Here is a 24,889-nt window from a genome sequence, read left to right as displayed (position 1 = left end):
ATTTTTCTAATATGCTCCTATTCTCTATTCTCTGTATCCTCTGCTTGCTTGATCTGTTTATCTTTTTAAAGTATATCAGCCCTTTACTCTTTCCTATCTACCCCAGACATCATTTAAGATGTTTCGTAAGCACCCATGTTTTTCCTTCATCTGCCTTTATTTTTACCCAATAATCAGTGAAACCACAACCGTCATGTAAATTCTTGTCTCTTCTTTCTATATCAAACCTGGGTTCCTTTCAGTTCATCTAACATGTACTTTTTCTTTTGCTTCAGAACTTTAATATATCCTGCTTGAGATATTATCAGTCATACTTCATACCTGTTTTATAACCTCTAGATAGTGCTCCATCATCATCAGCCTGTCACTTCTTTTGACTCTAGGTTGAGTCCCTGTGATAAGGACTTGTGATTTACTTGTACGGTGTTTCTCTGATGGATTGTAGACTCTATAAGGATGGGAGTTTTGTCTTACTTTTCACTGTAGTCCAGGTGTTGGCACATGGTGTGAATGAGTGGGTAACTACTTGTAGTTGTGCTCTGATACGTACGTTCACCAGCTTTACCTAGCCCATTGCAGTAACTTTTTCCTCTTTAGCCTGTTGATGTAATGGATTACATTAGTTGATTTTTGAATATGGAAGCAACTTTCATACCTGGAATAAATCCTGCTTGTTTGCGGTGTATAGTTCTTTTTAGATGTGGTTGGATTTGATTTGATCATATTTTGAGGATTTTTACATTTGTGTTCATGAGAAATATTAGTCTATAGTTTTCTTGATGTCTTTGTCTGTGTTTGGTATTAGGGTAATGCTGGTCTCATAGAATAAATTAGCAAGTATTCTCTCTGCTTATATCTTCTGGAAGAGATTGTAGAGAATTGATGTAATTTCTTCCTTAAATGTTTGCTAGAATTCACCGGTGAACTGCTTTGGGTCTGGTGCTTTCTGTTTTGGAAAGTTATTGTTGATTTGATTTCTCCTATAAATATAGGTCTCTTCACATTATCTAATTCTTCTTGTGTGAGTTTTGACAGATTGTGTCTTCCAAGGAATTGGTCTATTTTGATAAAGTTGTCAAATTTGTGGGAACAAAGTTCATAGTATTGTTTTATTGTCCTTTTAATGTCCAGGGGTTTATAGTGATGTCCTCTCTTTCATTTCTGATATTAGTAATTTGTGTTTTCTTTTTTTCTTTTCTTCTTGTCTTAAGACAGTAATTAAAAAAAAATTACTTTAAATTTAAAAAAATTTTTGAAAAATTACTGTCTTAATTCCCTTTTTTTGGTGTATCATTTACTAAGTTAAATTATATAAGGTTTTTTGGGGTCTGTAATTGATGTACATTTGATTGTAAAAAGACACTGTTTGTCTTATATCAGGACAAAGCAGATTTACATACAACTATCAGCAGAAAAACAAAGTTTCTGTGTGATCTGAACAGAGGTACTCTTTTCCTTGATCATAAGAAAATGCAGTATTTTTAGAAGGTAAAGCTATTAAGATTACAGAAGTTTTACCAAAATGCTTTAAGCAAAAACTCTTTAAGAAAAAGGTATGAATTCTCATTTTCTATTCTTGGCATAAATTTTAATTCTTTCTAGTAGAACCTAACTCTTCTGAATGCCTTTTAGCATCATCCAAAGCTTGAACTTCTTCTATTTCTGGATTAAAAATTCATTCACAAATGAGCTGTGCAATACAATCACTTTTTCTGACTTTAAACTTTTCTTTGCCAAAATTAAACAGTACAGCACCAACATTTCCTCAGTAATCTTCATCTATGATACCAGCTCCTACATCAATAAAGTGTTTTGCAGCCAAACCAAACCATGGAGCTACTCTTCTGTAACACCCAGAAGGAAGAGCTATCTGAATGTCCATTTTCACTAGAGCTTTCTCCATAGGTGGTATTGTATCATCATAGGCACTGTTGAGGTCATAGCCTGTGGCCTGTGTGGATCCCTGAGTCAGGGTTGTGGCCTGCTCAGAGAATGGGGCAAAACGGAGCTGCATGCTGCCCTCCTCTGCAAACCAGCCTGTTTGCTGGGGGTAATGGTGGGTGTCTCTTCAGAGCAGGGCATGGCAGAGTGAGAATGCGAGCAGAGCAGAGAGCAACAATTTTTAAGTGTCCATTTTAGTAGTGCAAACTATGTTGACATTGTTGTACAACAGATCTCTAGAACTTTTTCATCTTGCAAAACTGAAACTGAAACTCACGTTCAAACAACTCTGCATTTCCCCTGCCCAGTGGTACAGGCTTGCTTATTTTATTGATATTTTCAAAGAAACAGCTTTTGGTTTTCTTGATTTTTTTTTTTTTTACTCTATTTCCTATTTTCAGTTTCATTTATTTCTGCTCTAATTTTTATTATTTTTTTCTGCTTGTTTCGGATTTAATTTGCTCTTCTTTTTCTACTTTCCTAAAGTAGAAGTGTATTCATTATAGATTTTTTGTTTCTAATATATGCATTCATACTATAAATTTTCCTCTAAGCACTGCTTTAGCTACATTGCATAGATTTTGATAGTTGTATTTTTATTTTCATTTAGTTCAATATATTTTAAAATTTCTGTTAAGATTTCTTCTTTGGACTGGGTGTGGTGGCTCACGCCTATAATCTCAGCACTTTGGGAGGCTAAAGTGGGCGGATTACTTGAGCTCAGGAGTTTGAGACAAGCCTGGGCAACATGACAAAACCCCATCTCTACTAAAAATACAAAAATTAGCCGGGCATGGTGGCATGCACCTGTAATCCCAGCTGTGTGGGAGGCTGAGGCATGAGAATCACTTGAACTCCCGAGGCAGAGGTTGCAGTGAGCCAAGATTGCGCCACTGCACTCCAGCCTGGGTGACAGAGTGAAACTCTGTCATTAAAAAAAAAAAAAAAAAAAAAAAAAAAAAAAGGGGGAGGAGCCAAGATGGCCAAATAGGAACAGCTCCGGTCTACAGCTCCCAGCGTGAGCGACGCAGAAGACGGGTGATTTCTGCATTTCCATCTGAGGTACCGTGTTCATCTCACTAGGGAGTGCCAGACAGTGGGCGCAGGTCAGTGGGTGAGTGCACCGTGCGCCAGCCGAAGCAGGGGCGAGGCATTGCCTCACTCGGGAAGCGCAAGGGGTCAGGGAGTTCCCTTTCCAGGGGTGACAGACGGCACCTGGAAAATCGGGCCTCTCCCACCCGAATACTGTGCTTTTCCGAGGGGCTTAGGAAACGGTGCCCCAGGAGATTATAGCCCGCACCTGGCTTAGAGGGTCCTACGCCCACGGAGTCTCGCTGATTGCTAGCACAGCAGTCTGAGATCAAACTGCAAGTCGGCAGCGAGGCTGGGGGAGGGGCGCACGCCATTGCCCAGGCTCGCTTAGGTAAACAAAGCCCCCGGGAAACTTGAACTGGGTGGAGCCCACCACAGCTCAAGGAGGCCTGCCTGCCTCTGTAGGCTCCACCTCTGGGGGCAGGGCACAGGCAAACAAAAAGACAGCAGTAACCTCTGCAGACTTAAATGTCCCTGTCTGACAGCTTTGAGGAGAGCAGTGGTTCTCCCAGCACGCAGCTGGAGATCTGAGAACGGGCAGACTGCCTCCTCAAGTGGGTCCCTGACCCCTGACCCCCGAGCAGCCTAACTGGGAGGCATCCCCCGGCAGGGGCAGACTGACACCTCACACGGCCGGCCAGGTACTCCAACAGACCTGCAGCTGAGGGTCCTGTCTGTTAGAAGGAAAACTAACAGAAAGGACATCCACACCAAAAACCCATCTGTACATCACCATCATCAAAGACCAAAAGTAGATAAAACCACAAAGATGGGGAAAAAACAGAGCAGAAAAACTGGAAACTCTAAAAAGCAGAGTACCTCTCTTCCTCCAAAGGAACACAGTTCCTCACCAGCAACGGAACAAAGCTGGACGGAGAATGACTTTGACGAGCTGAGAGAAGAAGGCTTCAGACGATCAAATTACTCTGAGCTACGGGAGGATATTCAAACCAAAGGCAAAGAAGTTGAAAATTTTGAAAAAAATTTAGAAGAATGTATAACTAGAATAACCAATACAGAGAAGTGCTTAAAGGAGCTGATGGAGCTGAAAACCAAGGCTCGAGAACTACGTGAAGAATGCAGAAGCCTCAGGAGCCGATGCGATCAAATGGAAGAAAGGGTATCAGCCCTGGAAAATGAAATGAAGTGAGAAGGGAAATTTAGAGAAAAAAGAATAAAAAGAAACAAGCAAAGCCTCCAAGAAATGTGGGACTATGTGAAAAGACCAAATCTACATCTGATTGGTGTACCTGAAAGTGACGGGGAGAATGGAACCAAGTTGGAAAACACTCTGCAGGATATTATCCAGGAGAACTTCCCCAATCTAGCAAGGCAGGCCAACATTCAGATTCAAGAAATACAGAAAACGCCACAAAGATACTCCTCGAGAAGAGCAACTCCAAGACACATAATTGTCAGATTCACCAAAGTTGAAATGAAAGAAAAAATGTTAAGGGCAGCCAGAGAGAAAGGTCGGGTTACCATCAAAGGGAAGCCCATCAGACTAACAGCGGATCTCTCGGCAGAAACCCTACAAGCCAGAAGAGAGTGGGGGCCAATATTCAATGTTCTTAAAGAAAAGAATTTTCAACCCAGAATTTCATATCCAGCCAAACTAAGCTTCATAAGTGAAGGAGAAATAAAATCCTTTACAGACAAGCAAATGCTGAGAGATTTTGTCACCACCAGGCCTGCCCTAAAAGAGCTCCTGAAGGAAGCGCTAAACATGGAAAGGCACAACCGGTACCAGCCACTGCAAAATCATGCCAAAATGTAAAGACCATCGAGACTAGGAAGAGACTGCATCAACTAACGAGCAAAATAACCAGCTAACATCATAATGACAGGATCAAATTCACACATAACAATATTAACTTTAAATGTAAATGGACTAAATGCTCCAATTAAAAGACACAGACTGGCAAATTGGATAAAGAGTCAAGACCCATCAGTGTGCTGTATTCAGGAAACCCATCTCACGTGCAGAGACACACATAGGCTTAAAATAAAAGGATGGAGGAAGATCTACCAAGCAAATGGAAAACAAAAAAAGGCAGGGATTGCAATCCTAGTCTCTGATAAAACAGACTTTAAACCAACAAAGATCAAAAGAGACAAAGAAGGCCATTACATAATGGTAAAGGGATTAATTCAACAAGAAGAGCTAACTATCCTAAATATATATGCACCCAATACAGGAGCACCCAGATTCATAAAGCAAGTCCTGAGTGACCTACAAAGAGACTTAGACTCCCACACATTAATAAAGGGAGACTTTAACACCCCACTGTCAACATTAGACAGATCAACGAGACAGAAAGTCAACAAGGATACCCAGGAATTGAACTCAGCTCTGCACCAAGCGGACCTAATAGACATCTACAGAACTCTGCACCCCAAATCAACAGAATATACATTTTTTTCAGCACCACACCACACCTATTCCAAAATTGACCACATACTTGGAGGTAAAGCTCTCCTCAATAAATGTAAAAGAACAGAAATTATAACAAAGTATCTCTCAGATCACAGTGCAATCAAACTAGAACTCAGGATTAAGAATCTCACTCAAAACCGCTCAACTACGTGGAAACTGAACAACCTGCTCCTGAATGACTACTGGGTACATAATGAAATGAAGGCAGAAATAAAGATGTTCTTTGAAACCAACGAGAACCAAGACACAACATACCAGAATCTCTGGGACACATTCAAAGCAGTGTGTAGAGGGAAATTTATAGCACTAAATGCCCACAAGAGAAAGCAGGAAAGATCCAAAATTGACACCCTAACATCACAATTAAAAGAACTAGAAAAGCAAGAGCAAACACATTCAAAAGCTAGCAGAAGGCAAGAAATAACTAAAATCAGAGCAGAACTGAAGGAAATAGAGACACAAAAAACCCTTCAAAAAATTAATGAATCCAGGAGCTGGTGTTTTGAAAGGATCAACAAAATTGATAGACCGCTAGCAAGATTAATAAAGAAAAAAAGAGAGAAGAATCAAATAGATGCAATAAAAAATGATAAAGGGGATATCACCACCGATCCCACAGAAATACAAACTACCATCAGAGAATACTACAAACACCTCTACACAAATAAACTAGAAAATCTGGAAGAAATGAATAAATTCCTCAACACATACACCCTCCCAAGACTAAACCAGGAAGAAGTTGAATCTCTGAATAGACCAATAACAGGAGCTGAAATTGTGGCAATAGTCAATAGCTTACCAACCAAAAAAAGTCCAGGACCAGACGGGTTCACAGCCGAATTCTACCAGAGGTACAAGGAGGAACTGGTACCATTCCTTCTGAAACTATTCCAATCAATAGAAAAAGAGGGAATCCTCCCTAACTCATTTTATGAGGCCAGCATCATCCTGATACCAAAGCCTGGCAGAGACACAAGAAAAAAAGAGAATTTTAGACCAATATCCTTGATGAACATTGATGCAAAAATCCTCAATAAAATACTGGCAAACAGAATCCAGCAGCACATCAAAAAGCTTATCCACCATGATCAAGTGGGCTTCGTCCCTGGGATGCAAGGCTGGTTCAATATATGCAAATCAATAAATGTAATCCAGCATATAAACAGAACCAAAGACAAAAACCACATGATTATCTCAATAGAAGCAGAAAAGGCCTTTGACAAAATTCAACAACCCTTCATGCTAAAAACTCTCAATAAATTAAGTATTGATGGGACGTATCTCAAAATAATAAGAGCTATCCATGACACACCCACAGCCAATATCATACTGAATGGGCAAAAACTGGAAGCATTCCCTTTGAAAACTGGCACAAGACAGGGATGCCCTCTCTCACCACTTCTATTCAACATAGTGTTGGAAGTTCTGGCCAGGGCAGTTAGGCAGGAGAAAGAAATAAAGGGTATTCAGTTAGGAAAAGAGGAAGTCAAATTGTCCCTGTTTGCAGATGACATGATTGTATATCTAGAAAACCCCATTGTCTCAGCCCAAAATCTCCTTAAGCTGATAAGCAACTTCAGCAAAGTCTCAGGATACAAAATCAATGTACAAAAATCACAAGCATTCTTATACATCAATAACAGACAAACAGAGAGCCAAATCATGAGTGAACTCCCATTCACAATTGCTTCAAAGAGAATAAAATACCTAGGAATCCAACTTACAAGGGATGTGAAGGACCTCTTCAAGGAGAACTACAAACCACTGCTCAAGGAAATAAAAGAGGATACAAACAAATGGAAGAACATTCCATGCTCATGGGTAGGAAGAATCAATATTGTGAAAATGGCCATCCTTCCCAAGGTAATTTACAGATTCAATGCCATCCCATCAAGCTACCAATGACTTTCTTCACAGAATTGGAAAAAACTACTTTAAAGTTCATATGGAACCAAAAAAGAGCCCGCATCGCCAAGTCAATCCTAAGCCAAAAGAACAAAGCTGGAGGCATCACACTACCTGACTTCAAACTATACTACAAGGCTACAGTAACCAAAACAGCATGGTACTGGTACCAAAACAGAGATATAGATCAATGGAACAGAACAGAGCCCTCAGAAATAATGCCACATATCTACAACTATCTGATCTTTGACAAACCTGAGAAAAACAAGCAATGGGGAAAGGATTCCCTATTTAATAAATGGTGCTGGGAAAACTGGCTAGCCATATGTAGAAAGCTGAAACTGGATCCCTTCCTTACACCTTATACAAAAATCAATTCAAGATGGATTAAAGACTTAAATGTTAGACCTAAAACCATAAAAACCCTAGAAGACAACCTAGGCATTACCATTCAGGACATAGGCATGGGCAAGGACTTCATGTTTAAAACACCAAAAGCAATGGCCACGAAAGCCAAAATTGATAAATGGGATCTAATTAAACTAAAGAGCTTCTGCACAGCAAAAGAAACTACCATCAGAGTGAACACGCAACCTACAGAATGGGAGAAAATTTTCGCAACCTACTCATCTGACAAAGGGCTAATATCCAGAATCTACAATGAACTCCAACAAATTTACAAGAAAAAAACAAACAACCCCATCAAAAAGTGGGCAAAGGACATGAACAGACACTTCTGAAAAGAAGACATTTATGCAGCCAAAAAAACACATGAAAAAATGCTCACCATCACTGGCCATCAGAGAAATGCAAATCAAAACCACAATGAGATACCATCTCACACCAGTTAGGATGGCAGTCATTAAAAAGTCAGGAAACAACAGGTGCTGGAGAGGATGTGGAGAAATAGGAACACTTTTACACTGTTGGTGGGACTGTAAACTAGTTCAACCATTGTGGAAGTCAGTGTGGCGATTCCTCAGGGATCTAGAACTAGAAATTCCATTCGACCCAGCCATCCCATTACTGGGTATATACCCAAAGGACTAAATCATGCTGCTATAAAGACACATGCACACGTATGTTTATTGCGGCATTATTCACAATAGCAAAGACTTGGAACCAACCCAAATGTCCAACAATGATAGACTGGATTAAGAAAATGTGGCACATATACACCATGGAATACTATGCAGCCATAAAAAATGATGAGTTCATGTCCTTTGTAGGGACATGGATGAAATTGGAAATCATCATTCTCAGTAAACTATCGCAAGAACAAAAAACCAAACACCGCATATTCTCACTCATAGGTGGGAATTGAACAATGAGAACACATGGACAGAGGAAGGGGAACATCACACTCTGGGGACTGTTGTGTGGTGGGGGGAGGGGGGAGGGATAGCATTGGGAGATATACCTAATGCTAGGTGACGAGTTAGTGGGTGCAGCACACCAGCATGGCACATGTATACATATGTAACTTACCTGCACATTGCGCACATGTACCATAAAACCTAAAGTATAATAATAATAATAATTAAAAATAAATAAAATAATAAAAAAAATTCTTTGAACCATTATTGTTTAGAAGTATGTTGTTTAATATCCACGTATTTTGAGATATTTTCTAGCTACCATCAAGTATTTTGAGATATTTTCTAGCTACCATTCTGTTATTAGTTCTAGTTTAATTCTGTTGTGGTCTTAGAGCAGACACTGTATGATTGCTATTCTCTTAAGTTTGTTAGATTGTATTTTATGGCCCAGAATGTTGTCCACCTTGGTGAAATGTTATGTGCCAGCTTGAAAAGAATGTGCATTCTGTTTTTGTTGGATGAGGTAGTCTATAGATTGCAATAGACTGACATTTTTATTGGACTGACAGTAGCCTGAGCGTTCTCCAGTGTATCTTTCAGATAGTTTCTACAGTGATCTTTCCAAACTAGTTGTATACATGTCATTCCCTTACTGAAACTTCTCCAGTGGTTTCTCATTACTAAACAGCTAAAATGTACTTTTTTGCATGGGCGGAAATAGCCATCATAATCCTGTCCCTTATCCAACTTTTTTTTTAACTGTAGTTCAGCCCCTTTCCCCACCATTTTATGCTTTAAGCATATCAAATTAATTTAGTTGCCTAGATCCACTATGGTTTTTTTCTGTTACTTTTGTTCATGTCGTATATGTCTATAATATTATTTATTTGGCAATTTACTGTTATTAACGTTTCACCTTAAAAGATATCTCTTTCTTGTGATTTTCATTATGGTAACTATAATAACTTTGCATTTCTTTGCTTGCAAGACTGTCTTGTCATTATATTTTAAGGTATTTTTTTCTGTATCCTGCCTTTAAATTTTGTGTTCTCAATACCTGGGTTATAGTAGGCAATCAGATTTTTTTTGAGTGAAAACATACATTCTGTTTTTAATTGAGGAAAAGTTTAACGTGAAATGTTCAGATTCTGAGTTCGTCGTTCAGAGTTTTGACAACTGCATCAACTTGTATAATCCATAATCCATCAAGATACTGAATGTTTTCGTCATCCTGGGAAGTTTTTTTGTAATTCTTTCCAGTCAATTCCTCCACAACAGTTGTTCTGATATTTTTTCTTCATAGGTTGTCGTTGTCCTTGAGAATCTCATGTAAATGGAGTTATGTGTAACTCTTGTGTCTGGCTGCTTTTGCACAACATGTTTTGGGATTCATCCATGTTGGTTGAATGTATCAACAGTTCATTCTTTTTCCCTATTGATTAATGTTTAGTCATTTTAATTAATATCTTAAAATTTGTTTATTCATTCTCCTTTTTGTGGTTACTTGTGTTGTCTCTTACTTTCAATTATTATGAATAAAGTGGTTAGGAAAATTGTTGTACAAGTCTTTTTTCATTTCTCTTGGTATGTGTTTGTGTTAAGTCTTATTTCTTGTGGGTTTTCATTGATGGACCTAGTGTCCGTCTTTAAATCAGTGTCACACCGTTTTGATTGCTGTATCTTTTATAGTAAATCTTAAAATCAAATTGTGTAAGTCCTCCAATTTTGTTGTTCTTTTGCAATACTGTAGTGACTATGTTAAGTCCTTTGCATTTTCATGTAAAGTATGGAATCCACCTTTTAGGTTTTTTTTTTTAAGAAAAGCCAACTGATTCTGATTGAGATTGCATTGATTCTGTATATTGACTTGATACAAACCAACGTCTAAACAATAATGGCTCCCAGTCCATGAATGTAGTATACCTTTACTTTTATTTACGTTTTCTTTATTTCATCATTGTTCTGTAGTTTTCAGTGTAAAGTTATTCGGCACATTTTGTTAATTTTATCCTTAAGTATTTCATGGTTTTGGTGGGATGCTATTGTAAATGGTATGTTTTAAAATGTCAAATTCTAATTGTTACTTTCTAGAATATAGAAATGCAGTTGATTCTTTTTATATTGACTATGTATTCTGTGACTTTGTTATCTTTACTGATTATAGTAGTTATGTTGTAGATTCCTTAGGTTTCTTCACTATTTTATTGCCCATATGTTTTACTTACTTTTCAATCTGTATCTCTTTTATTTCTTTTTCTTACTGCACTGTCTGGGGACTACAGAACAATGATGAATAGAAGCGATGCAAGTAGACATGTTTGCTTTGTTCCAGATCTTAAGGGGACTGCATTTACTCTTTCATCATTAAGAATTACGTTAGGGGCTGGGTGCAGTGGCTAATGCCTGCAATCTCAGTACTTTAGGGGGCCAAGGCAGGCAAGGGATTGCTTGAGTTAAGGAGTTCAAGACCAGCCTCCGCAACATGGGGAAACCCCATCTCTGCCAAAAAAAAAAAAAAAAATTATCTGGGCATGGTGGCGTGCACCTGTAGTCTCAGCTACTTGGGAGGCTGAATTGGGAGGATCACGTGAGTCCAGGAGGTGGAGGTTGCAGTGAGCCAAGATCACACCATTGTACTCCAGCTTGGGTGACAGAGTGAGACCGTTTCAAAAAAAGAATTAGGTGTAGGTTTTTCATAGATTACTTTTACTAGGTTGAAGTGTTCTTCCTAGTTTGCTGAGACATTGTTTAAACAACATGAGTGGTTTGGGAGGCCGAGGTGGGCGGATCATGAGGTCAGGAGATCGAGATAATCCTGGCTAACAGGGTGAAACCCCGTCTCAACTAAAAAAATACAAAAAATTAGCCGGGCGTGGTGGCAAGCGCCTGTAGTCCCAGCTACTCGGGAGGCTGAGGCAGGAGAATGGCATGAACGCAGGAGGTGGAGCTTGCAGTGAGCCAAGATCGCGCCGTTGCATTCCAGCCTGGGCGACAGAGTGAGACTCCATCTCAAAAAAAAACAAAAACAAAACAAAACAAAAACACGTGAATGGATATTTAACTTCATCAAGTACTTCTTCTGCATCGATTGAAATGATCATGTGAATATCCTGTCATTATTCTCTTAATATGGTGAATTGTGCTGATTTTCAAATATTAAACAGCTCTTGCGTTCCTGGGATAAGTCACACGTGGTCATGATGTGTCGTTCTTTTTTCTTGTTGAATTCAGTTTACTAATTTAAACATGTGTATGTTTATGAGAGATATTAGTCCATGGTTTTCTTTTTTTTTTTTTTTTTGGAATAGCTATGTCATTTTTAGATATATTGGCCTCATTGTAAATGGGTTAGGAAGTGTTTCCTTCTCTATTTTCTGAAAGAGTTTGTGTAAGATTGATATTTTTATCATACATATTTGATAGGCTTTACCAGTAAAGCTAATCTAGAGTTGAGTTTTCTTTGTGGGAGGGGTTTTTTGTTGTTCTTTGGAGACAAGGTCTTGCTCTGTGGCCCAGGCTGGAGTGCAGAGTGCAGGGGCACAGTCACAGCTCACTGTAATTTCAACCTCTTGGGCTTAAATGATCCTCCCACCTCAGCTTCCCAAGTAGTTGGGACTACACGCACATGTCATCACACCAGGCTAATTAAAAATTTTTTTTTTTTGTAGAGACAGGGTCTCACTATGTTGTCCAGACTTGTCTCGGACTCCTGGGCTCAAGTAGCCTCCCACCTCAGCCTGTTGGAAGGTTTTAAATTACAAATTTTATTTAAAAAACAAAAGTAGGCTATTCATACTAAACATTTTTTCTTGAGTAAGTTTTGGTAAATTGTATTTTCTTAATTGTTTAATTGACCAAAGTTCTATTAATATTTTCTTTTGTTGTTTTAAGGATCAATGGTGATTTCTTTTTTCTCATTCCTGATATTGGTATAATAATTTTTCTTTTTCTTAATTAGACTGGGTAGAGATTTACTGGTTTTTGTTGTCTCTTCAAATAGTGAAGTTTCGGTTTTATCGATTTTCACTATTCACTTTAACTTTTGTTCATTTTTACTTTTTATTATTTCTTTCTACTACTTTGGTTTTCATTTGCTCTTCTTATCTTAGCTTTTTAAAGTAGAAAGTTTGGTGACTGATTTTAGATATTCATTTTTGACCTAAACATGTGAAGCTCTAAACTTTTTTCTCAGCATGGCTTTTGATATATTTTTTTCATTTTAATTCAATTAAAGATACTTCTAACTTCCTTTGTTATTTCTTTTTGATTCATGAGTTAATTAGAAGTGTTTTGCTTAATTTCTCAATATTTTGAAATTTTCCAGATATCTTTTCATCATTGATATCTAATGAGTGTGGTTAGAAAATATATGCTGTATGATTTCTGCCCTTTTAAATTTATTGAGACTTGTTTCAGTGCTTGGCATATGATGTTTGGTGAGTGTTCTATGTGTACTTGAAAAGAATGTGTATTCTGGCTATTGTTGGTTGGATTATTTTATAAATGTCAGTTAGGTCAAGTTGTTTAGTTGTATTCACTTTTTCTTTTTTCTTTTTTTTTTTTTTTTTTGCCTATGCTGGTGTGCAGTGGTGTGATCATGGCTTAATGTAGCGTTCACCTCCTGAGCTCAGGTAATCCTCACAACTCAGTCTCCTGAGCTACCTGGTCTATGGGCACACACCACCATGCCAGGCTAATTTTAAAATTTTTTTGTAGAGGCAGAGTCTCACTGTGTTGCTCAGGGTAGTCTCACACTCCTGGGTTCAAGCGATCCTCCTGCTTTCACCTCCCAAAGTACTGGGATTACAGGTGTGAGCCACAACGCCTGGCCACTAATTGTATTCTTTAACTCTTTTATGTACTCACTGAACAACATGTTCTGTTAGTTACTGGGAGAGAACTGCTAAAGTCCAACAGTTAAAGTTTGTTAGCCAAAAGACTCAGTTCAAAATTACATGTTGCATTTGATCGTCATGTTCTTCAGTTCTTGTTAGTCTCGGTTAATTCATCACTTTTGGAATTTATATTTTACATTTATTTAGTAGAATGTCCCTCAGGCCTTACCTGATTTTTTTTCCTCCTTAGGATATTTAAGTTAAGCATCTTTGGCAGGAATATCGTAGAAATAATGCTGTGTTTTCTCGCCATTGCATTCTGACAGGCAGCACCTGAGTTTTAATTTGCTGTCATTCAGATGATGGTTCACTTTGATCAATTGATACCTTCCAGGCTTTGCTACTATAAAGTTATTCCTTATCACACTTTATTTATCAATATGGAATTAGGGTTTTTAAAAATTTGCTGGGTTAAAATCTATTACTGTGATTATTTTAATACTCAGTTTGTTTAAGATTGGCTAACAGAAGCCTTTTCAAGCTGGTTTTATGTTCTTGGACATATCTCGTCAGTCGTTGAGTACTTCTTTGCTTTTTGGCATATTATGTTCTAGGCTTATCTTGTCCTTTTTCTGCTTCAGTTCTGGAGTCAGCCATTTCTCCAAGGACCCCCTAGTTCATTTTAGTGGAGAATGGTATTTAGAAGCCAAGGTCTGGGTGCTGAACATGCTGTTCCTTGCAGTTGGGGTATAGCTGCTCCCAGGCCTCTCAATGGACAGAGCTAGAGAATGTATGTATGTATATAATTATATACATTTACATATAGTGCACATATTCCTTTCTATAATTTCCATATCTATCAATATTGAAAACCATAAGTTCCTACTGCTACCTCCTATTACAGTCCAGCAGAGTACACTAGACGGTGAGAAACCTGGCTTGTTATCTCAGCATATTTACTTATTTTCTTATTATCCTAACCCCCAGTGCAGATGCTCCTAGGCTTCTAAGCCTCACAGGAGTACTTGCTGCCCCTACCCTGCGTGGATACCTTTCTCCTCCTACATGTGCTTTGATAACTTGAACTAGACCTTAGCACCAAGCAGACCCCCTCCTTACGGCACTCTTACTTAGATACACTGCACTGGTCCACATCCACTCTTTGATACTTTCTTCACCCCACTTAGCTTTTGACATGGTGGTCCAGGCTGCCCTTTTCCCACAATCTAGACTCTTTCTTATGCTGCTTGGGCTCCAACACCTCATGCTGAGCTACCCTTCTATATGGAGAACCACCTCACCCTGCTTGGGCTTTGACATCTTGTATTGGGCCATCCTCCCATGTAGAAGCCCTCTTCCTTCTGTCTGGTATCTGACACCTTGTTTGGCCCCAGCTTATGGCTTTAGACCTGACTGGTTCCTGGAGGATAAGAGGATAGGCAAGAGCAGGAAGGGGGAAAGGACAAAAATCTATCCTTTTACTTAAAAAATTTTTTATTTTAAAATTATATAGATTTATGGAAGGTGGCAAAAATGGTACAGAGAAGACCCCCTGCATCCCTCATCCAATTTCTCCCAGTTGTTACATTTTATATAAATATACTGCAATGTCAAAATGAAGAAATTCACATTGCTACAGTGTATCCCATGTTGAGTACTTTATGCAGCAACCCCTAACCGTTTTTGGCACCAGGGACCAGTTTTGTGGAAGACAGTTTTTCCACGAATGGGGTGGGGGTGGAGATGGTTTCAGGATGATTCAAGAGCATTACATGTATTGTGGACTTTATTTCTATTATTATTATATTATAATATATAATGAAGTAATTATACAACTCACCATAATGTAGTCAGTAGGAGCCCTAGGCTTGTTTTCCTGCAACTAGACCATCCCAGGTGGGAGTGATGGGAGACAGTGATAGATCATCATTAGGCGTTAGGTTCTCATAAGGAGCAGGCAACCTAGATCCCTTGCATGTGCAGTTCACAATAGGGTTTGAACTCCTGTGAGAATTTAATGCTGCCGGTGACCTAACAGGAGGCGGAGCTCAGGCATTAATGCAAGCAGTGGGGACACTGTGTAAATACAGATGAAGCTTTGCTTGCTCACTGGCCGCTCACCTCCTGCTGTGCAGCCGGGTTCCTAACAGGTCACAGCCTGGTACTGGTCCACGGCCTGGGAGTTGGGGACCCTTGCAGCATGTGTAGGTTTGTGTAACCACCAAAGCAATCACGATACAGAACTAAGCCAGGATAACAAAGATCTCTCTGGTGCTACCCCCTATAGTCACACCTCTTCTCTTCCTTCCATCATTCCTAACCGCTGAATACCCTTAATCTGTTGTTTATTTCTAGAACTTCATCATTTTTGAGAATGTTGTATCAATGGAATCCTACAGGATGTGACCTTTTGGAATTGACTTATTTTTTCACTCAACATAATGCTCTTGAGAGTCTTCCAGGTTGTTGCATATATCAGTGATTTGTTACTGTTTATTTTGTAGTAGTGTTGCATAGCATCGATGTACCATAGTTTACCATTCACTTATTGAGGGACATTTTAGTTATCTCCAGGTTTTGGTTATTAAAAATAAAGCTGCTATTAACATTTGTGTGCAGGTTTTTCTGTGAATATAGGTATTCATATCTCTAGAATAAATACCCTGCCATACCCCTATCACCCAGATATAGTCACTCATAACATTTTAGTGTATGTGCTTTATGCTTTTTTGATAAGCATGTCATACATAAGATCATACTGCTTTTTATGTAGTCTTTTCACTTAACAGTATATTTTGAACTTTTCTCAATTTTGTGTTCTTCTAAAACAACTTCAATGTCTGCTTGATAATTCCATTTTTATGGTAACCCATAATTCAGTCCTTTTATTCCTAATAGATAATGATAAATTTGAGTCCATTCTGAAAATGAATCAATGAAAAACTGTATTATGCCATATACCAGATGGGCAGAATTTGCAAAGTGTTTGCATAACATTGGTTTATAGTAGAACATAAGAGACATGAGAAATTCTATCCCTTACTTCTTACTTATGGATGCCTGTTGGTAAGGCAGGGAGGTAAAGGGCAGGTCTGGGTTTCATTAATGTACTTTTTCTTTCTTTTTTTTTTTTTGAGACAGGGTCTTGTTCTGTCACCCAGGCTGGAGTGCAGTGGCATGATCATGGCTCATGGCAGACTTGATCTCTTTGGGTCAAGTGATCCTCTCACTGTTGCCTCCAAAGTTGCTGGCACCACAGTTGTGTGCCACCTTGCCTGGCTAATGTTTACAATTTTTTTCAGAGATGGGATCTCAGTATATTGTCCAGACTGCTCTCGAACTCCTGGGCTCAAGCGATCCTCCCACCTTGGCCACTCAAAGTGCTGAGATTACTGGTGTGAGCCACCACAACTGGCCATGAATGTACCTTTTTTTTTTTTTTGAGACGGAGTCTCGCTCTGTCACCCAGGCTGGAGTGCAGTGGCGTGGTCTTGGCTCAGTGCAACCTCCACCTCCTGGGTTCAAGCATTTCTCCCTGCCTCAGCCTCCCAAGTAACTGGGATTACAGATGCCCACCACCATGCCTGGCTAATTTTTGTATTTTTAATAGAGACAGTGTTTCACCATGTTGGCCAGGCTGGTCTTGAACTCCTGACCTCAGGTGATCCACCCATCTCAGCCTCCCAGAGTGGTGGGATTATAGGTGTGAGCCACTGCGCCTGGCCGAATGTACATTTTTGAATTGAAGAGAGAACATTGATCTAGAATAGTATGATCCAGGTCCCCGAAACTGTAGAAACTTAACAGTCCTTTACTCAAGTGTTTTTCTAGATTGTGCTAAAGCCTTTTAAAAATTGGTATTGAACATGTTAATGATTTTCTTCTTTGATTTGCTCATTCATGTGGAAGGTACAAAGAACTTTACATTAACTTTTTTTGGTTAGTTCAAAGCAAAAAATTGAGTTTTTAGTGTTTTAAAATTATTTAAGTTCTGTAGCCTATGTAAACTCACTAGTGTCTGGTGACATTTGAAGTATCAGTTATCATTTGTGATAACTGCCAATTTTCAGGATTTATTTTGGCTAAGTCAGTCACTCAGATTTAGCTCAATGGCACTATGTTTTCAACAGCAAAGTATAGGCCAGCTGTTTCTTATTTTAATAAATTTTATTAATAGTGATGGGGTCTTGCTGTGTTACCCAGGATGGTCTCAAACTCCTGGCCTCAAAGCGATCCTGCTGGGATTATAGGCATGAGCTGCCGTGCCTGGCCTAGGCCAACTTTTGAACGTCTACATCTTTCTCATTAGAGCTTTGTTTTTTAATATTTTAGATATTTAAATTAGATTTTAATAAAATTAATTTTTCAGTTCCTTGGTCACACTAGTCACATTTCAAGTGTTCAGTAGTCACATGTAGCTAATGGCTTCTGTATCGGATAGCGTAGATAAAGAATATTTTCATCATTTCAGAATATTTTATTAGATAGCACTATATTAGAAAGCCTCTCAACTCAGAAACAAAATTTATTTCAGCAATTAAAAAAAAAACTATTTGGCTTATCCATTTTACACTTATCGGACCCATTCAGGAGGATTTAGCAAATCATAAATTTTTGTGGTCTTTATTTTTTCAGTTTGGTGGCAAGCATGTTAAGAGGAAGGACTTATGTTCTGTATTAGCAAAACAGAGCAAACTGTAATTGACAGTGATGTATGCTGCATTCATCTTCTAGAAAACTATTGCTTTGTATCACTTGAGTGAAAAGATGTTATAAAGTAGGAACTATCTAAAAAATCATGCTCTAGTCACATAATGATGTAATAAAATATGAAATATTTCAGGCGTGTATAATTCCTTAAAAAATGCTTCAGCATTCATGTAGCATTGTTAGTCGTGAATTTTTGTGCTATAAAGCAGCATGTATAAAATTGCAGGCATACTGTTATGCATTTTCATGTTTATGATTAATTCATTTAATGGCCCAGGAAACTCAAAATATATTTGGCCATTGGTATAAGACCTCTGTTTTGGTTTTTAGTTTTTAAATTTCCTTGAATCCTATCATTAGTTTTGGGAGGATGGTATAGATAATTCTCCCAAATGTTTCATGCTGCAGTCAATAAAAACAATATACAGGTGCTAGGGATTGGTGACTTTTTTCCTCCTATTAGAAAAAAAGAATTATTTTACCCATTTCGGTGGCTTTATTGTATTTATTATTTTTGACAGATATTTTGTGCTTTGCTTTAATTGAGGAATTGCATTTATTGGCGATGAATGATCTTTCAGAATCATTCTGGGAGGTGACAAATCAGTTTGCCTTTGTATTTGTTGGCTTAAATAGCCATTTATAGGATATGTTTCTTCCCCCTCTGGCTAACTTCCAACTTGTTATTTATTACATTATGTGCTTTTTCAAAGTCTTTTATAAGTTATACCCAATTCTTAACTACCATTGCATTTCTTTTAAAGTTTATTTGAGGGATTCGGTAGTAGTTTTGGTTTTTGCACTGGCTGTTGGGTCCTTACCTTTTGAAGTGATTGCATTGTCTTTTATTGGGGATATATGTTTCAAGAGGTGCTTCAAAAAATACATTCAGGCCAGGCATGGTGGCTCACACCTCTAATGTCAGCACTTTGGGAGGCTGAGGTGGGCACATCATTTGAGGTCAGGAGTTCAAGTCCAGCCTGGCCAACATGGTGAAACCCTGTCTCTACTAAAAATACAAAAATTAGGCAGGCATGGTGGTGGGCGCCTGTAATCCCAGCTACTCAGGAGGCTGAGGCACGGGAATCGCTTGAACCTGGGAGGTGGAGGTTGCAGTGAGCCGAGATGGCACCACTGCCCTCCAGCTTGGGTGACAGAGTGGGACCCTGCCTCAGAAACAACAACAACAAAACAAACATTCAAATCCTTTTTACCTCAGCGTATTATTTGAATATCATTTTCACAAGTAGTTTAATTGAGCTTGTTTTAGGAGAATAGATGGTAACTAACTTCAACTCTAGTTTTTTCACAAGATTTTACTCTCATACCACATGGCTCTTTAAAAAAGTGTATTATCTACCAGCAATCATTATTTGGGCAGAAAGCATGGACTGAGTACTATTCCTTTCCTGGTGAGAGTCATGTTTATTGCTTATTATTAATGATTTCAACTCAACAGGCAAGTAGATGAATCAGATTATCTCTTCCAGTAGATTGTTTTAGGGAGTTGACCCAACATGGTCTATTTTTCAGTATCCTCACTTGTTCTTAAGGTTGTTTGACCCAGTTTATATCCTTTTTTTCCCCCTTAAGTGGACATAAATTGTTGGTAGAAGATTTCTTTATAGATGACTTTATTATTTTTATTTTTAAGTTTTTTATAGAGATGGAAACTTGCTAGGTTGCCCAGGCTGGCCTTGAACTCCTGGCTTCAAGCCAGCCTTTTGCCTCTGCCTCTCAAAGTGTTGGTATTACAGGTGTAAGCCACCACAGCCGGTTTCCAGCTGACTTTAATAACATAAGCAGTCTCCTAACACTCCTAATATAGTTCTATCTGACCTTTGATGTCTGATTGCTTCATCTGGAGTCTTCAGACAGTGGTACTGAAGGAGAGTTATGCTCTTAAACTAGTAGTACACCAACTGGAAATCGTTTAGGACAGGGTATGTAGAGTCAGCCTAGCTACATCAGTTTCAGGGAGGTCTACTTTGGTGTTTTTATATTTGTATTTTATTATAAAAGGACTACATAGTCATTATAAAAATTAAAACAAGGTAGAAGAAATAATAAAGTGAAGAGTAAAATTTCCTTGTTTCCGATGTCTGTCTACTACTCTAATTCCAAAGAAATAGCTACTAATATTGATACCTTTCTGGAAGTTTTAAATTTATAAAGAAACATATTGTGTACATGCATTTATGTCTATATAATACATTTTGGATATATAATACATATATTTGGCTGGGCGCAGTGGCTCACGCCTGTAATCCCAGCACTTTGGGAGGCCGAGGTGGACGGATCACGAGGTCAGGAGATCGAGACCATCCTGGCTAACATGGTGAAACCCTGTCTCTACTAAAAATACAAAAAAAATAGCTGGGCATGGTGGCGGGCGCCTGTAGTCCCAGCTACTTGGGAGGCTGAGGCAGGAGAATGACATGAACCTGGGAGGTGGGGCTTGCGGTGAGCTGTGATCGCGCCACTGCACTCCAGCCTGGGCGACAGAATGAGACTCCGTCTCAAAAAAAAAAACACAAAAAAACAAGAAAACAAAAAACATATTTAATATAAATGTACAATATTTTGTTTTATTACATAAATTGGATAATGCTATTTGTATGCATTTGAAATTTACATTATTCATTTAATGATATATCTTGTAGAGATTTCCATGTTATTGCATGTAAAACTGCCCTATTTTAATGAGTGATTAAAGGATATGCCATAATTTATTTAATCACACTCCTCTGTTGATTGACATTTGTTATTACTGGGTTTGTTTGTTTGAATGAAATAATTGGAAAGGAGCGTGTATGTGTGTGTGTGTGTGTGTGTATGCACATTTATAACATCGCTCTAGGTATATGTCTTTTTATTGAAATGTAACATTTATACAGAAAAGTGCACAAATCATAAGAGTACATCTTGATTAAATTTCTCTGAAGCGAACATCTCGTGTAACCACTATCAAGATCAAGATATAGAATCCCTTTTGGTCACAGCACTCCTCTAGTTCCTAAAGATTACTACTACCCCAACACTTTTGTCATAGTCTATTAGTTTTACCTGACTTTGAATTCGAAATAAGCAGAATCATAGACACTGCATACTAAGTATCTGGTTTCTTTATTTTCATTGTTTATGAGATATACCCATGTTATTGCATGTAATTTCTGTAGAATCATCAGTTGGGTGAATTTCATTTATTCTAGTCTAATAGGCATTTAGATTGTTCTAGATGCTTGGTATTAAGTGCTGCTGTGAATATTCTTGGATGTCACTTGTATGTGTATGTACTCATTTCTGTTGGTTATATACTTAGAATTGAATTTACTGGGTATGCATATGTTCAGCTTTAGTACATATTGACAGAAGTTTTTTAAATTGGTTTTGCCAATTTATAATAATTGCTCTCTATCCTTGCTATTTGATCTTGTCAGTCCTTTTAAGTGTAGCCATTTTGGTGGTATGATAGTGGAATTGCGATATGACTTAATGTTTCATTTCACTGGTAACTAATGAAATTGATTATCTTTTCATGTTTATTGACAATTTGAATATTATTTTTTAGTAAGGTAGATGTTCATCTTTTGCTTAATTTTCTAGTAGGTTGTTTCTTTCTCTTACAGATTTGTAGTAGTTCTTTATCTACTGGTGGGATGCATGTATTGCAATTATCATTTCTGACTCTGGCTGGTCTTTTTACTCTTTTGGTAAACAGGAGTTAATAAGGTTCGATTTCTTGTATAAGTCTTTTCCTTTTGGTATTTTTTGTGTCCTTAAGAAATTTTTGCCTGTCCCAACATTGTGAAGATATTTTCCTTTTTTAACTTCTGGAGGCTTTATGGTTTTCCATTCCCATTTAGATCAGTAATCCACTGGGAATTGATTTTTGCTGGTGGTATGAAGTGTGGCGATTAAGATTTATTTGATAGTTCTGGTTTCTTTCTCAAACTTACCCATAGAGATTTTCTTTCACTTTACTTTGCTGGGTTACTGTTTCAGTTTTTAGAACAACTTAGTATATTAAGACAATAATATATTTTTTAAATTAATGGTAAGGATTTGTACTAGGACTAGATTTAATATCTTTTTAAGATTGAAAAATGTATAAATTTTAAAACTGTAAAGAAGAGAATAAAAACTGTTATAATCTTACTACTCTAGGATAACTGCTCTTAACATACCATTGCTAGCATTTTAATGTTTCTTTTTTTTTTTTTTTTTTTCTATGTAGGTAGTTGTGTGTTTGCATAAAATTTGCTGTGTCTATATTTGTGTTTGTATAAAATTGTGAAAATGTATTTATCTACATGCCTATTTATATTTATTACTTTACCTTAAACCATGAGCATTTCATCTTGGTCATTAAAAGTCAGATTTCTAATATTTGTATAATGCCATATAGCTGTATTATAACTTATCTCACTATTTATTATTGGGTATTAGACATTTGCACCCTTTTCTTACTGTTATAAATAATATTGTGGTGTTATATATGTGCTTTTTTGTCATGTGAAAGTATTTCTTCAGTATAGATCTCTTAAGGCTTTTATTGCATATTGGCCAAATTGTAGTCTACAAAAGATGACCCTCTAGTAGTGTATGAGAGTCCCAACTTAGTATCATTATAAATAATCTAAAGAAGGAAATATGAAGTATAATTTCTAGATTTGTGTATTATATTTAGGAAGAATAGCAACAACTGGACTTTGTCCTGGGTGGAAGGTAGGAAAGAAAACTAAAAAATAGCATTGGCTAGGCATGGTGGCTCATGCGCCGAGGCGGGTGGATCTCTTGAGGCCAGGAATTTGAGAGCAGCTTGGCCAACATGGCGAACCCCATCTCTACAAAATAATTAGCTGGGCGTGGTGGTACATGTCTGTAGTCCCAGCTGCTCGAAAGGCTGAGACATGAGAATTGCTTGAACCTGGGAGGCGGAGGTTGCAGTGAGGCGAGATTGCACCACTGCACTCCAGTCTGGGTGATAGAGCGAGACTCTATCTTTAAAAAAAAAAAAAAAATAGACTCTTTAGATAGGATACTGGAATGATATATTGGAAGGCAGGGAATTTAGAAGGAGGATCTAATGTGAAAGGAAAGATTTTTTTTTTTAGGCATATTGAGTTTTAGATATCAAAATGTCTACGTAGAGATATTTTATAGAAATTGCTAATCCTTTGTGTATCCAAGCAATTACACACCTATTAATTGTATGATAATTAATAACTATATATTCATTTAGTGCTTTAAGGTTTTCAAGGTGCTTTTCATGTAATCTCATTTGATTTTCTGATGTAAGATGGATATTATTACTACTACCAATTAACAGATGAGTTTATTATGATACTAAGTAGCATCAAGAACTATTTCATACTGCTCTGTACTGTAGTTAGTACTTTACAGAGTTATCTTATTTAACTCTGTAAAAATCCTATGAGATTTTCCCCTCCAGGTTACAGGTGAGCAAAGTTCGGCATGATTCAATTTTAGTTGTTCAGCCTCACACGCTGTTAGTATTACTATTTGAAACTGGATTTTATTTCTTTGAATTCCCAAGCCTGTGCTTTTCTTGTTTTGCCATACTACTTCTGGAAGCCAAGTTCACCTAGCTAATAATTGGAAGAGATAGTATTGAAACCCAAGTCTTCTAATGTTTCATATAAATATTCTTGGCATTTTGTCTTTTTTTTTTTTTTTTTGAGACGGAGTCTCACTCTGTCGCCCAGGCTGGAGTGCAGTGGCACGATCCCGGCTCACTGCAACCTCTGCCACCTGGGTTCAAGCTATTTTCCTGCCTCAGCCTCCGAAGTAGCTGGGATTACAGGCATCTGCCACTGTGCCCGGCTAATTTTTGTAGTTTTAGTAGAGACGGGGTTTCACCATCTTGGCCAGCTGGTCTTGAATTTCTGACCTCGTGATCCACCCACCTCGGCCTCCCAAAGTGCTGGGATTACAGGCATGAGCCTCTGTGCCTGTCCTATTTTTTTTTTAACATTTTATTTTTCTTTAGTAATAATCACTAGGTGTTCTAAAACCACTAGTAGTTTTTTTCTTATTTTGGAAGCAACCAAACTATAGTTCATATATGGAAAAATACAGTACGTTTCTATAAAAAGCATTTTTAAATAAGTTTGAATAATTTATTGAAAAGCAGTCCTGGACTGAAAGGTATTTGACCTTAAGTCCTAGTTTTACAACTTAATAACTTGGGTAAGACACTTACCTCCCTGAAATTTTAGTTGGTTTATTGGTAACATGAGGATAAGAAAGAATTCACAGATCACAATCATTAGCATCTTAGTCACTGGATTCAGAAGACTTTGGTTTAAATTTTGTCTTTCTGTCTTAATTAATGTGCTTTTAGGCAAGTAACTCAACCTTCCTGGGCCTTAGTTTTCTATTTTTTTAATGAAAATTCTTAACATAGTGTTACTGTAGGATTTAATGCAGTAGACTATACAGGCTAGAGACCATGTCTTCCCCATGTATTGTATTAATATCTTCAGCACTTAGGACAGTGCATGATAGTAAATGTCTGATAAAACTTAGTATATGCTGAGGAGGCAGAATCACAAACTCATAAAAATGCCATGTAAATGCTGAGTATTTTTGTAGTTAGAAAAATCAGAGTCTAGTTTAACTTTTCA

At 37.7% G+C, this 24,889-nt stretch overlaps 1 protein-coding gene and 1 pseudogene across 9 annotated transcripts in view; one reads left to right on the top strand and one right to left on the bottom strand.

The window, feature by feature from the left end:
* ZNF148 (zinc finger protein 148) overlaps nt 1-24,889 on the top strand; it is a 155,761-nt gene that overhangs the window by 62,013 nt on the left and 68,859 nt on the right. The window lies entirely within an intron of this gene.
* LOC129032482 (deoxyuridine 5'-triphosphate nucleotidohydrolase, mitochondrial-like) lies at nt 1,589-2,082 on the bottom strand (annotated as a pseudogene).

Source organism: Pongo pygmaeus, chromosome 2, assembly GCF_028885625.2.
Source record: "Pongo pygmaeus isolate AG05252 chromosome 2, NHGRI_mPonPyg2-v2.0_pri, whole genome shotgun sequence".
Taxonomy (NCBI): domain Eukaryota; kingdom Metazoa; phylum Chordata; class Mammalia; order Primates; family Hominidae; genus Pongo; species Pongo pygmaeus.
This window is presented reverse-complemented; position numbering and strand designations above follow the sequence as displayed.